This window comes from Desmodus rotundus, chromosome 4 (assembly GCF_022682495.2).
Source record: "Desmodus rotundus isolate HL8 chromosome 4, HLdesRot8A.1, whole genome shotgun sequence".
Classification (NCBI taxonomy): domain Eukaryota; kingdom Metazoa; phylum Chordata; class Mammalia; order Chiroptera; family Phyllostomidae; genus Desmodus; species Desmodus rotundus.
In genome coordinates this window covers 111,447,683-111,461,405 of record NC_071390.1, presented here as the reverse complement: position 1 = coordinate 111,461,405, position 13,723 = coordinate 111,447,683, and positions in this window count along the sequence as shown.

Below are 13,723 nucleotides of genomic sequence, written 5' to 3'. Positions count from 1 at the left end.
CTACAGGGGGCATTTATGCAAGAACGCAAGAATAACTTAGTCTAGCACTTCTGACATGGTCCCTTATATTAACACCTATTCTATGGCTGGGGATTTGCTCACCTTAGTCATGAAACACTGAGCTGTATTTGAATCTTGGCTTTGCTATAAACTAATCTGAATCTTAGCTTTTCTAAGAACTAGTTCAAATCCTAACTTTTTCATTAACAAACTGATAAGGAGAGCACCGCTTCCTATTTTAAGTAAACATCAACTTTTCAGAGATATTTTAATGAAGTAATATTTTTTCAGAAGTGAAAGGTATAAGGTACTCTAAAGCTTCAGTTACTTCATAAGTTACTGGAGAAAATATTTACCTCCAAAGGGTTAAATTTTATGTGTGTAAAATTTAAAGTACCAGATTGGAAGAATTGGCAGATGGTGGTAGTTGAAAAAAACAAACAAACAAACATAATTTGCTAAGTAATTGCACATAGGCGATTCTAGCAACTTCGAGTCTGCTTTTTAGAGCAGTTAACAAAATTAATAGTGAGATTAGAACACGTGTCCCTTCAAGTAATGCTAGGCATTTCTACCACTGACTTGCATATTGACAATAGCCATGACATCCTCCAAAACAACGAACTTAACATTGACTTCAAAGTCATCAAGGCTTTTCTTTTGAATTATATTGTTTAGTCCTGAAAGACAACTATTTACCCATCAACTTGCCATATTCTGACCAGCCACACAAATGTGCTCTGTGAAAAACTAAATAAGGTAATATTTCCTCTCCCCTCCCTGAAGGGCATGTGACTTCAAAGCCTAATTCTCTAGAATGCTCTCTGAGCCTCTCAATGAAACACCAAAATCCAACCAACCTGAACATCACCAACGTACATGGCAGACCTCCAGAAACAAAATGTCCCAGCTGCAGGCAGCATGAGCTCCACAGAACAGATACCAGGCCTCAGGCTACGGTACAGGAGATATGCGGGGCTCTTGATCAGGAAGAGCAATGATGGGAAGAAGACATTTTTGGGTAGCACCCTATGCACATGGATCAAACCCAAAGGATCATTCTTGATTCTCACACTGTCCCTTTTTACACAGCTTCCTGGGGACAATAGCCAATTGTTTCTCTAATTGGGCCATTATCCAGCACTAACCCCCCTCACAAATAATAATAACAGCAACAATGACAACTAATGTACTGTTAATGGTAGCTGCAAATTTCAGATAGAAACTGAGATAGTTGATCATTAGTTGACTGGTCTTTACAGTAGACAATCAGTCTGCAAATATCCCAATGGGTGATAATGTTATGTGAACGTGGGACTAATAACAAAATCTGTGCCTTCTACTAATAACTTGAGTTTACTCAATTTTTCTCATTTTAGACATAGTCTTATGACTAATAGTGTCATGAGTTCTAGTCCCATTTCATGTATTAACTTGCTGTGTGACTTAAAAAGCACATTAACTTCCTTTTGTCTTAGAAACACTGACAGGGAAAGAGAGAGAGATGAATCAACAGCACCCATCTACTTTGTGATATCATGAGAAATAAGCAGTATCACTGTCAAATTTCTAACTCATTTGGAATGGTTCACAGGAAATTTATTTGAGAGTTGGCACTGTCGAGTTCTTTTATCGTGGAACCACCCACTGTCCTCCCTCTGGGGCTATCATGACTCACTCCCAAATTATTTGTCCTTGGGAATATTGTTTTTCTCTACCCCTTTTAACTGCCTTTGATCTACTTTAATCAATTCAATATCCTTAATTGTTTTTTATCTGGAGACATTCATTGCATCTATTTCTCCTGATATGGCCTATTCCCCCAGTATGGCACTTTAATTTCCTTACAAAATCTGGACCAAAATAAGAGGATGTTGCATGTGAACTGAAAAGGCAATTGGTGTGGCTGTGAAATTAAAACTACTTTATATACTGTTTCAATTCAGTAGTTTTGGACTTTGATGTTTCTCAACAAATAGCCCAAGAGTATGCATTCTCATGATATTTTTCTCTTTTAAATAAAAAATGAAATAATCTTTTATATATTAAACTAACACTGGGCTAATCTATTATATGCCTATAGTGAAGTGAAATTTGTTTTACCTAATAAAGTCATCGAGTCCTGCCAGCATACTGTGCCAGAAAGATATGGGAATCTCGGCTGTCTAAGTACAGTAGATGTTGAGATTTTACTTGCAAATGAATTTGTTCTGATTTAAGAAATGGAGTCAAGTGTGGAAATATTGAGATGTTAACTGCCCTCCAACAACAAGGGTAGGGACATGGGGCAGGGGGGAAGAAGACAGAGATGCTACAGATTTCATCAGGCTCCTCTGAAATAACACGGATACAGTTATGTCATCCTGAGAACTTGGCTTTAGGAGTTACACAAGGTCAGCAATTCCTTCGCTGCATATGGAATGACCAATTTTAAAAGCAGTGTGTAGTTCAGAAGCACCCAAGCTGAAGAAAATTCAAACTCCCTGCCACGAATAGGCAGAGAATTTCTGCTTGGTTTCCTGCATCTGTCTTCGTAGTGACCACTGCACACCACTGAGGTCTCAGAGCTTCTGTGAACTGATTTCTTTTCCCTGCCTCACAGGGAGGGACTTAGACATCTGGCAGGAGTGGGTATTGGACCACAAATAAAACTTTCCTTGACTCATGGGGAGAAAGGTAATGATTTCTACTAGGGCTCCTCAACAAAATTAAAAATCTGCTCTTCCAGCGTCCATCATGCCTCAGAACGCACTAATCCTTTTAAGCACTGTACCTTTTGTATTTGTTCACTGTTTCACTCTACAAATTTGGCATGAGCTTGTTAGTATCATGTTTTATTTGTAAACCTATAGTAATAAGCTCACAGTAGTAAAGGTCAAACAAGTGGGTCCTAAGGCCCACTAAGCCTGAGATATCACTGTAGGCAAAAATGACAAAACTGAAGCTGTCTTACGTCAGGCACATCGTGATAAGGCCGGGTTCTTTAAAAAAGACAATAACGCTGGCAAGAATAGAAGGCAGCAGGAAAAGAGGAAAACCAAACATGAGCTGGATTGAATCCGTGAGCAAAGCCATCAGCGTGCGGCTGCAGGATCTGAGCAGGGCTGGTGAGGACAGGACACTGTAGACATCCTTCATTCATTGGGTCTCCAGCAGTCGAAGCCAGCTCAGGGGCATGCAACGCCCAATCAGGGTCATGGCTTCCTAATTTACTCTGTTTCTTGCTGATATTGATGCTGACTGACATTAACTGTTAGCTTTATTTTCTTTCTCATGGAAAACACAAATGACCCTTTAAAAAAACTGTTACGCTTTTCTTTGACAACAGAAATATGTATTGGTAGTGTTGGCAGTAAGTTGGAGTAGAAATAATTTGCAATCTTCTCTCAGTTTGAAATGAATTCATGAAAAGAGTGCTGTAAACTCCTCATTTGACTGGAAATTACTTTGTATATTTAAGTTCCCAGGTGTAAGTGGAAGGGTTGCCCGTTCTACATCCTTCTCTCCACAACACTAATCCTTTTCAGCAAACCAGAGTATATCGAGTTCATAGAGCAGGGTTTCCCTATGTTTAGACATCCAGTAATGTCCCTTTTAATACTTCATCACAAATTAACCAGAGTCTCCTTCCTTGTTTGCTGATGGGTAGATTGAATTAGGAAGCACTCCTTTACCAGATCCTAACACATACCAGCCTCCTTGTCTTAATGCAACCCAGTCAGTGCCGAGATAATTAACAACACTCACTGCTCCAACCTGGTTCTCTCTATTTTTTCTCCATGCAAATATTCTTCTATCTAGTTGTTCCACATTGGTCGATTCATTTACACAGGCACTAGTCCATCGAGCATTTGCGAAGTGTCTACGATAGTCACCACACTGACCCAAGTCCTCAGGAATAAAGCTAAATAACTAGGTTCTCTGGGGGAGCATACAGTATTGTAGAGGATAGAAGATAAACATTTGTTTCATATACATAAAGGCAGAATTAAGCAATTACAGCATAATACTACATAAATAATATGCATCAGGTGCTGTAGAAGCGCAAAGTGAAAATATGTTTACTATGAGCTACTGTGACACACTGAACTGCAGTGACAATTTACAGAAGAAAAAACAGGAGAATGTGTAAAGGAGGGGGACTCCTGTGACTAAAAGAGGTGGGTTGAAACAAGTGCGGTTTGGACGGTAGGAAGGATGCTGACCATAGCAGCAGATGGATAATAACCTCCTCCCCTTCACGCGGTAAGTTGCATTTTTAGAAAACCCGAGCGCCCGTCTGCTTTGTTTTGCTTAATTCTGACACCAAATGTGTTTGACTGTGGATGTCTTCTTCCTTGAGTCAGATTTAGAAGATATATTTCCTATACAGTCTTAAAGCTTTCACTTTTTAAGGAAAACTGTACTCTGAGTTTGGCTTCTACTGCAATACAATTTCATCTCCTTTGGAGCCTGAGTGTATTCCCTCTCTCCACATTCATGACTGACTGAGAAATGCGGTAACTCCTCCTGTTACAAATCCTGTTTTGTGGACAGTTCTTGTTAATCTCATAAGGACCACATTTATTTTATGATGACCATGAATAGAACAACTTAAATTAAGTGAGCACTGATTCCAAAGCATAGAGGAAGATACCAATTATATGACATACTTGCTGGAACATATTTAATGTGTGCATAGCATACTCATTTGACACGTTAAATAATTAATTAAATGTGTTGTAAACAGTACCTTACTATTGGCCATCTAATGAGTAGTATCGAAGGCTGGAACTGAGTTTGGAAGAGGTAAGATCTCCAAGGCAGAAAATAGAAAAAGAGAAGGATCTCTGGTCAAGGACAGAGCTGAGAAATGCCTGTTTTAAGAGAAATGGAATAAACTCATCAAAAAGGCACTGGATCGGAGTCAGAAAACCTTATGAACAATTGTCTAACTTTCTAAGCCTCCATTGCCTCTTTGCTTCCATTGCCTAATGGAAATCATCTTGTCACCTTTCTGCGTTTTACAAGGATTTTGTGAAGTTGTGATAACGAGATGACGGTGACTCTGACCACTCCTCAGGGCTCTCCAGTGTTGTACAAATGTAAAGTGATTCTAGGAAGCAGAAAAACACAACAAAAAACAATAATCAGAAGACGATTATTATGGCTTCAAGGGTGCTGTGTTTCCTTTCTCTAATAATTGAATTCAGCATATTCATATTTGTAAATGGACCACACATTTTCTAGAGTGCTAAAGGCCAGAATCTAGACAGAAAGGAAGTGCCTTATTTGATGATTCTCCTGCCATGTTCCCACTTTGGTTTCCTCCATGTGCAGCAGAGGCTGATGCCTGTGTGGGAAGGACTTTTATGTTCAGATTCTAGGTGTGTCTTCAAGCTTAAGTAGCTGGTCCACTTTGTCCTTCCTTGTCTGCTCTGAAGGTCAGAGGTTGGCTGTTCAATCAGAATATAATTATTGAGTCACACAAATCCCACCCTGCTTTCTTGAACTTCTCCAACTTATCTTTTCATAATGAGAGAAGAAGAAAAATGTGCTCTACCACAATCCCAGGGTGATATCATTAAAATTTATTCTGAACAAATAAAATATATTACTAGATAAGCGAGAAAATGTGTCACCATCATTGTTAGTAAAGGGACTGTGATCCCAAGTAAGAGGTTTCAGGAGAACTCCTTGTCCTTTCCACGGCTCCACTCAGATCTGTGTCATTTGTACCTGCTCTGTATTGATATTGCCTTGGGTATGTTATCTGTCTCTTCATCTTGAAGTTTCATCCACAAGAAGTTACTTTATCAGTAAACTTAAATTCCAACCTCTAAACATGTTACAGAATCAAATTAAACTACGGATAATTTTGTTCTGAAAACTGAGTGTCATCTGTAATTGCAACAGTGATGGGGGAAAAACATCCTAATTTTAAGCCCTTTGTTATGAATCCATATCTTCTCTGTGAAATCAGAATGTCAGTCTTGCATCCTGTGGAGCCAAATAAAAAAATGGACCATGCAGTTACACAGGATATGACACTGCCTCAATAAGGCATTGGGGTGTATAAAAAAATCACTGGTACAGAGAGAAAGGATGAAAGTAATATTGGCCGACATTTTTTTATTATTAGTGTTCTTTTTAATATCTAGCATTTTATGCCCTTTATATTGGGCACAGAATCTTATGATCAATAACATTTAAAGAAACCCTGAATTAGGAACTCACATTCTGCATTTTAAATATTTGATTTTTTAATTTGTTTATCTACTTCTCTTCTTTTAATTATTTGCCTAATTATATAATTTAACACGTAAGGCTTTTCCAAAGAAGACATATGAAATAAAATGGTATTGCTTTAGTGAATCGTTTTAGTCACTCAAGGATGGGAATGAGCTCGGTCTCTCTGTTTGCTGCATTTGTGCATGTCACACATGTTATTGTACTTTAGTTCTCATATGGCTGTTTTAAAAGGGGAAAAATGACAAAAATTGGTTTATTTGTCAATACTTGACATTTCAGTGCTTCAAAAATTCTTTTTGTATTTTGATATGAAAATGAACTTTAATTGTTTACTATAGTTTTTATCTTAGTTTTTTTATTTACAAATACCTAATATGATTTTCATATTTTCTGTTCTCAGTAAAGTTAAATGTTTTAAGATGTGTTAGACAGGTAAAGACAAAGTTTTGAAACATCTTATCAAAATGATTTTGGTTAGAACAGTTGTTACATGAAATTAACTCTATTTTTTCAAGGTTAAACAGTGACTATTCTCTAAATATATGTTGAAAGTAGTATTTACTCTTTCAAAAACAATCCCTTTTTTGGCTATTTCCTCTGGAAGGCTTAGGTTGTAATGTTACCAATATCTAAATGTATTTTTTTCAGTTCAAAAAGAAAATATCACCTTACTAAAGTACCTTATATTTTTTTGTTACGCACAATTTTGAAAATATATTTAAAATATTCTAAAACCCAATACTATTTAATTTATACTCAATCAATGCTATGCCTAAATTTAAAATAAGTTTTCTAAATCTTTTTTTTTACGACTAAAAAGCAAACTAATATTTTATGACATGACAAGTTCCAATTATTACATCACTGAATATTTTGCGAATCTTTGTTGTGTGAAATCCAAGGTGTCCAAATGTGTGTCTGAAGCACAGGTGACTGTTTGGGTAGGTTGGTGCATAGAAAACATGAGTCCTATTCACAGAATACAGACATGGAGGATTATTGCTTTCCGGTTAAGAATTGACTGGACCTCTCATAAATGTAAGTCCAAGTTGTAAGCCCCAACCAGCACTAACGCATTTTTTTCTTGGAAGAATAGAAAGTCGTGTCATTAACAAACTTAGAAATATCACACTGAAGAGAACGAAAGCCTAGGAAGGTCATGGTTCGGACATGTTAAGGTACTGCCTTCTTGGACTCATAACCAAATGGAAGAGACATATTTTTATACAGTTTGATGACAGCTGGCTAAAACATGCATGCTTTTTAAATTTTTTTAAGTTGATTAAAAACATTTCCACAAATTCATACCCTTACAAATTTGAGAAAAACAACAACATGAAGATCAAAAATGTCTGCTCATGCAAGAGTAAAAGGCTAATCTGCAGTCTTAACTACTAGCTTCATTTAACTTAGAAAAAGTTAATTCTGAAAAATATGATGTGCATTTTGGGTCTAGAGGAAGTATAGTTACTTTGAGGACTTTAGGTGATAAAGTTACGGAGCAGTTGCTGATCCCTGTCTTCTTTAGAAGTGCGTATCATAAAAGAACTAGTTAAAAAAAGGAAACAAAAATCTGACAGAAACAAATGTTTATTTTAAATGACACTGAATTGTTTCGTTTCTTTGAAAGAGGAAGAAATAGGCTGTAAGGGGAAGAGTTCAACTCAGTAGGCTTATGCAGAAAAAAGAAACTAAAGGTAATATGTTCTTCCCCAGATCCATTGAATTCACTGACCTCTAAAATTAATATTTTAACTAGCACGTACCATACCATATGAGTAAAACTAAATGCACTAATAGCAATAATAAGCTAGTATTTTAAACGAGCTGCATATTGTGATTGCTGTTTCAGCAATGCTGAGGGCTGCAGACAAAAGGAGTGACCTGGAAAGTTAAACTCTTAGATCAAACCAATTCCCCAAATCTGAAACAAAATCCAAATAGTGGAGATAAGAGGGAAACTGCCCCGCAGATTCAGTTTTATGTATGGATTAATTCACCCAAGCGAAGCAAAACAGGGTATAGCACAGACAGACAGGTTCGTTTCCGCAGGAAAGAGCCAAGAGCAATGTGGTTCTCCTTAATTTAATGACCGAACACCCTGCTGCCAATATTCCCACAGGTGGGGTAAAGTGCTTTGCACAATCACACTCAGGAAAAAAGTCCCTGTCCTAAGAAATTGACAAACAGTGGATCTTGGGTGCCGAGAATCTTCAATACAGCAAGTAATAGCTCTAATCCGAATTTAAAACTTGTTAAATGGACGGTCAAAACTCAGGAACATATAATGGTGGGTAGGTGGAAATAGTTATACGCTGAAGGATAATGCAGGCTCAGTGCTTATTTACTTGTTTGTTTGCTTGATTTTGGTTGGTGGTTTTTAAAAATTAAGACAACTAAATTTAGACACTTTGTAATACTAAGTTATAGGGACTTATCTTGTTAAAACTGAAAGTTATATGTTTTCCTACTTCAGCTTCATAAATCCGTGGCTAGAAAAGAGAGATTATGACAACCCGAGGCATGCACAGATTATCAGACTAGATGAAAAGCCATTAGAGAGAAAGAACTTCGCAGGAGAAAGTATCCATTTTTATTTTCAAACAGACTCCAGGTCATGTGTAGGTCCGTTGCCTATAAACCGCCCACTCCCCTGTATTTGTGTTAGAAAGAGAGAGGAGATGTGAGTTCAATTTCAGCTCTACCGCAAACTAGCTGTGCTGCCCTGGGCACAACCCCTAATTTCTCTGAGCCTCAGGATCTTCATATTTAAAATGAAGAAATTAAACTAAATACTCTTTAGTTCGCCCATGGTAAAAGTTTCAATGCCCTTTCTCTAGCAGTAACTTCTCTTGCCATTTGAAATTAATTTTATTTTCTTTTATTTTTATTTATTTTAAATTAAAAGTAGGTAAAGACAGATTTTTTTTCATAATTTCTATAAGGTCATTTTCCCCATTCTCCTCTCATCTATCTGTCCATACATGATTCTATTCACAGTCATCAGCAACATTAACTTTTATGGTTGTTGAAATACATTATTTTTGAACTAACAAAGTTTAAAAAATGTAAAAGCTTGACCTTGGTTAATGTATCTAATCTATTCATGCCTGTGCACTGAATTATTTAGCTTTAATGTTTTACAAGTTGAGGTTGGGGAGAGCAGTTGAATTGTTTCTAGAAAAGAGGAATCAGAGAATCAAGGCCTATATGGGTTTTAAGAATGAATGGATTCTGGCTCTTTAACAAGTCAATGACATGATAACTGGCAATTTTTCACTTACTCATATTAACAAAATAACTTGAGGACGGGTGAAGGGCCCACTCGGCAGGAGGAGGTGGAGGTTTTAGTACAAGCTGTGCCACTCATTTCTCTGAAAAAGCTTTTAGTGGGATAACTTTAACATCTGTCCCAAATTGAATTTATGATTATTAATATATACATTTATAAAAATTGACCAAGTTCTTATTATTTTATTGCACAAGAAATCTACTTCCTAAAAACAAACTTGAGAAGAAGGGTCTTGTAGGGGAAGACTACTTTTTTCTTTTATATTTTAATCTATTTATGGTTCTAAATTTGTTTTTACTTTTAATTGATGTCATCCTTCAATTTGAATTTACTTTTAACTGAAAAACTGAGCTTCTGTACTTAAGCACTAGCCACTTTAAAGGTAAAAATAAAAAAAAATTCTATACAGTGGCAGTCTGGGAGGAAAAAGGGCAGGAAGATACCCTAAGAAATCCAATAGCTTTGAAAACTAAGTCCATTTCAGAATAAAATGAGTATCATGTATCATGGGCTATATGTGATATTTAGTCCACAGTGATATTGTGCTGTACATTTTCAGATCATAATTTAGTAAATATTATCTGGCAAAATGGGCACTTTTCTCATGGGTTTATTGCAAAGGTGACACTGAAGTGTAATTTGTTGACATATAAAAACTACTATGACTGTAATTTCTATGAAAAGGGCAAATAGTAATCAACCAACTTGCCATTCTCACTAGTGATTAAACAAAGTTATATCTTAGCATTTTAAAAGTGATCCTCAATGTCAAAATTAAGCTGCATATCTGATTTCTAAGTCAATAACATAAGATTTCCATAGGGCTAAGTTAAAGACCCACGCTCCATCATTGCCCCAAAAGTTCGTGTTTTAGTTTCCTTTATAGCCATCAAGGGTCCATTCTAATCAGACTTTGTGATTAGCTTAGCTTGTGTTTCAGTTACTGTGCTCTCTCTCCCATTGCTCTTCCTGCTAAGTGAGAAAAAGGAAAGAAAGACAGAAAAAGTAAGAAAGAAAGAAAAAAGAAGAAGAAAGGTCCAGGCCAGGAATAATGGGGATGGTTTTCTTTGAAGCCTTAGCAAAAATGCATAAAATACACCCAGGAAGCAATAAAGTGTAGCTCACCTTGCATTTGCTTTGATAGATTCTAAATATAAAAACAAGAATGTGGAAAAAAGGGGACATGGGCAACGTGCGTGCTAAACACCAAGCAGGCTGGCGCCACACTAATGGGGCCCTTGGAGGGACAACCTGTACGGGCACTTAATGTGGCCAGCCTGTGAGTCATTCTTATAACTCGTCTCACTCCACTGGAACCCTCAAGGAGTGTTTGTTAAGGAAGGGAGGAAAAAAAAAAAAACACAGTGAGGCTGGGTGGCAGTCACGCACATCTTACCTCTCACCCAGCAGTGACCTTCGTATGTTTTCATGTTTATCTAAAAAAGATAAAAGGTATGATTGCTCAGGAATGAAAACATGGGTAACATTCAAACAGAGGAAAGCAGAAACAGCAGTTTCAGACTATGAGGGAAATGTAAACCAGCCCTGAGAAACATTTGACATTGCCTCTCTCTCCACAGAGGTCATGGTTGTATTCTATGGAAACAAATAGGAGCCACGGAGCAGACGGTTTTGATAATGGGGAGCAGGGCTTTCCTAGGTGCATGTCTTACTGTCAGAATTTGTAAGATCCTAAAACCAACAATATGGGTCCAGCCAGGACAAATGGCTTCAAATTTTCTGAACAGCGAAGAGTTATTAGACTCAGGGATTTAGGCAGCAAACTAGTAAAAACACAAAGATTTGATTAGGTTCAGTGTGTGAGACGTGTTATCCCGCAAAAGGGATTATGTAAGGCTCCAGAAAAATGTAATGAGGGGGAAAAGTGCAACCTTTTTTCGTGCAAAGCTAAAGAGGTAGGAAGCTAAGGAAACATACCCTTTGCCTAAGAGAAACTACAGATCAGACTGCCTTTGATTCCAGTTACTGTGTTTGTCACTGGAGGTCTTAAGTGATACACACGTCTGGTACTCGAAGTTCATTCTGACCTTAAAAATTTCCTCACGAAACAGTATTAAACCATGTCAAGCTGAAGTTGCTGAAAAAGAGCTTGTGGGAGTGTCTCCATGTCAGGAATATATTACAGTTCATGCAAAGTTTCTTCAATCACAGGTTTTCCATTGATGAACACCAAAAAAATGTAGTTAAATAAAAAGATCAATTTTTCATTTGACACAAAGTAAATCATTACTGCCTTCTGGGTTGTGCTGTACCTTTTCCCACTGTTTTTTTCCATTTCCCATCATACCCTTGACCTTGGAGGTCAGCTGTCATTGGAAGATGAAGCTCTGAATAAACAGAGAAGACCCTGTGGTGTGTCTTATCTCTGCATTTTGCCTCAAATCTCCGGGCGGAGCTTTAAATTATTCATCCAGTGGTGCTCTCTCCGAGTTACACATCTCCATCACCCACTCCCCCTGCCCCCTCCCCATTTGTGAGTGAAGGCGGTATCCTAGGGAACCTTATCAGAGATCGCAGATTCAGGCTCCAGAAATGAAATAAAAGAGGAAATTGGCTGTATTAGCATAAGAGGAGTCAGCCTGGAGTTGAATACACACATCACCCAGGAGCACACTGGCTTGCCTTATCAGCAGCGTTTGATCACTACTTTCTTTTTTTTATATATATATATACATTCTTTAATTCCATCCAGCCCACTTCTTTGTTCCAACTCATATGAGGGAACATATGAAATAAGGGCAGATGGCATAAGGTCCTGAATAGTTTTCAACACTTCCAACCTTCCTAGGTTCAATAAAAACAGCATAAATAAAATGCTCATTTTAAGATAGCTTTTATAGCATAACCTTTCTCTCCTACCCCCAGGAAAAGAGCTGTTATTGCGATTTCAAGGAGGAAAGAAACTGTAAATAGTTAAAGTTTGATATGTTGGATGTTGCAGCAAAAGCCAGTGTATCATTCAGGAACATAATCTAAGATACAGGTTAAATGCAGAAATGCATTTTCCTGATTTGGTGGAAGCACAGGTAGCATTTTATTTATTTATTTTCTGCAGGCACAGTGTTTTCTCATTTTTTGCTTCAAAATAATTCTTCAAGATAACACCCTTAGAATACATTCTGATTAAGGATATTGCTACAGTTTATCTATAAAAATAGTAGTCTGATGCAATTTTTAAAGATGCTTTTCAGTAAAGTGCTCTCTACATGTAAATGTACAATAATTAAAAACAGTTTTCTTTTGTAAGTTATTTTTCTAAGTTTTCTTTATAATGCAATAATCAAGAACCTTGAGTCAATGTACTTTTCTTTTATGATTAATGTTTTCACCCAAAACATCAAATATCACCTCTAGTTTTCTCCAGAAGAATAATTATGAGTCACCATAATAGGACATCGATTACTTCACCAAGTTTATGGAAACTTTTTAATGTTTATTATCACTAATATTTTATAGTATTCATTTCTTCAGATTACATGACAGGTAAGATGGTCTGGGTTTGAAATTTCATGGTAATTATTATTATACCTTTTTTTCAGATTTCACTACTATATCTTCTTCCTTTAAGGAAACACGGCTACATGTTGTCATTGATGTAGTGATGGACAGGTTCCAACTCACGTGCACACGCTACATTTCACTTAAGGCCCGTGACACCTCTTTAGAGTCAGTGTAATTACCCACTTCCATACCCACCTCCAGTTAAAAAGAAGCACTGAGTTTTAGATTTATTCAGTAAATGACAAGGACAGAACTCCACCTCAGTTCTTCCCTCCCAGGCCTGAACGGAGAAATTCACTGTATTTCTTTAGGTAGATAATCAGAAGACCCATTACCTTTATTCCCATCTCACGTATAAACTAGTGAATGACATAATGGTAAGCCAGGAAGCCAGTGGCAGGATTTGGTAGCATCCAAGGTGATGACCAAACTTCCAATCATGTAATGTACTTTTTCCTCAGAAAGTTTCCAAAGAGATATGGGAAAATGGCAGGTGATTTCAATCCTGAAACACAACTAACCACATGTAGGCTGAAATGAACAAATAATATTTTCATTTTATCGATACAGCATTTTGATTGTTAAAGTAAAGAAGGAAATGATTAAGTTATTGTTGGAGTATGAAAGGTTTGCTAATCTGGGCTCTCAAAGTATAGTAGAAATTTATTTTCAAAGTCA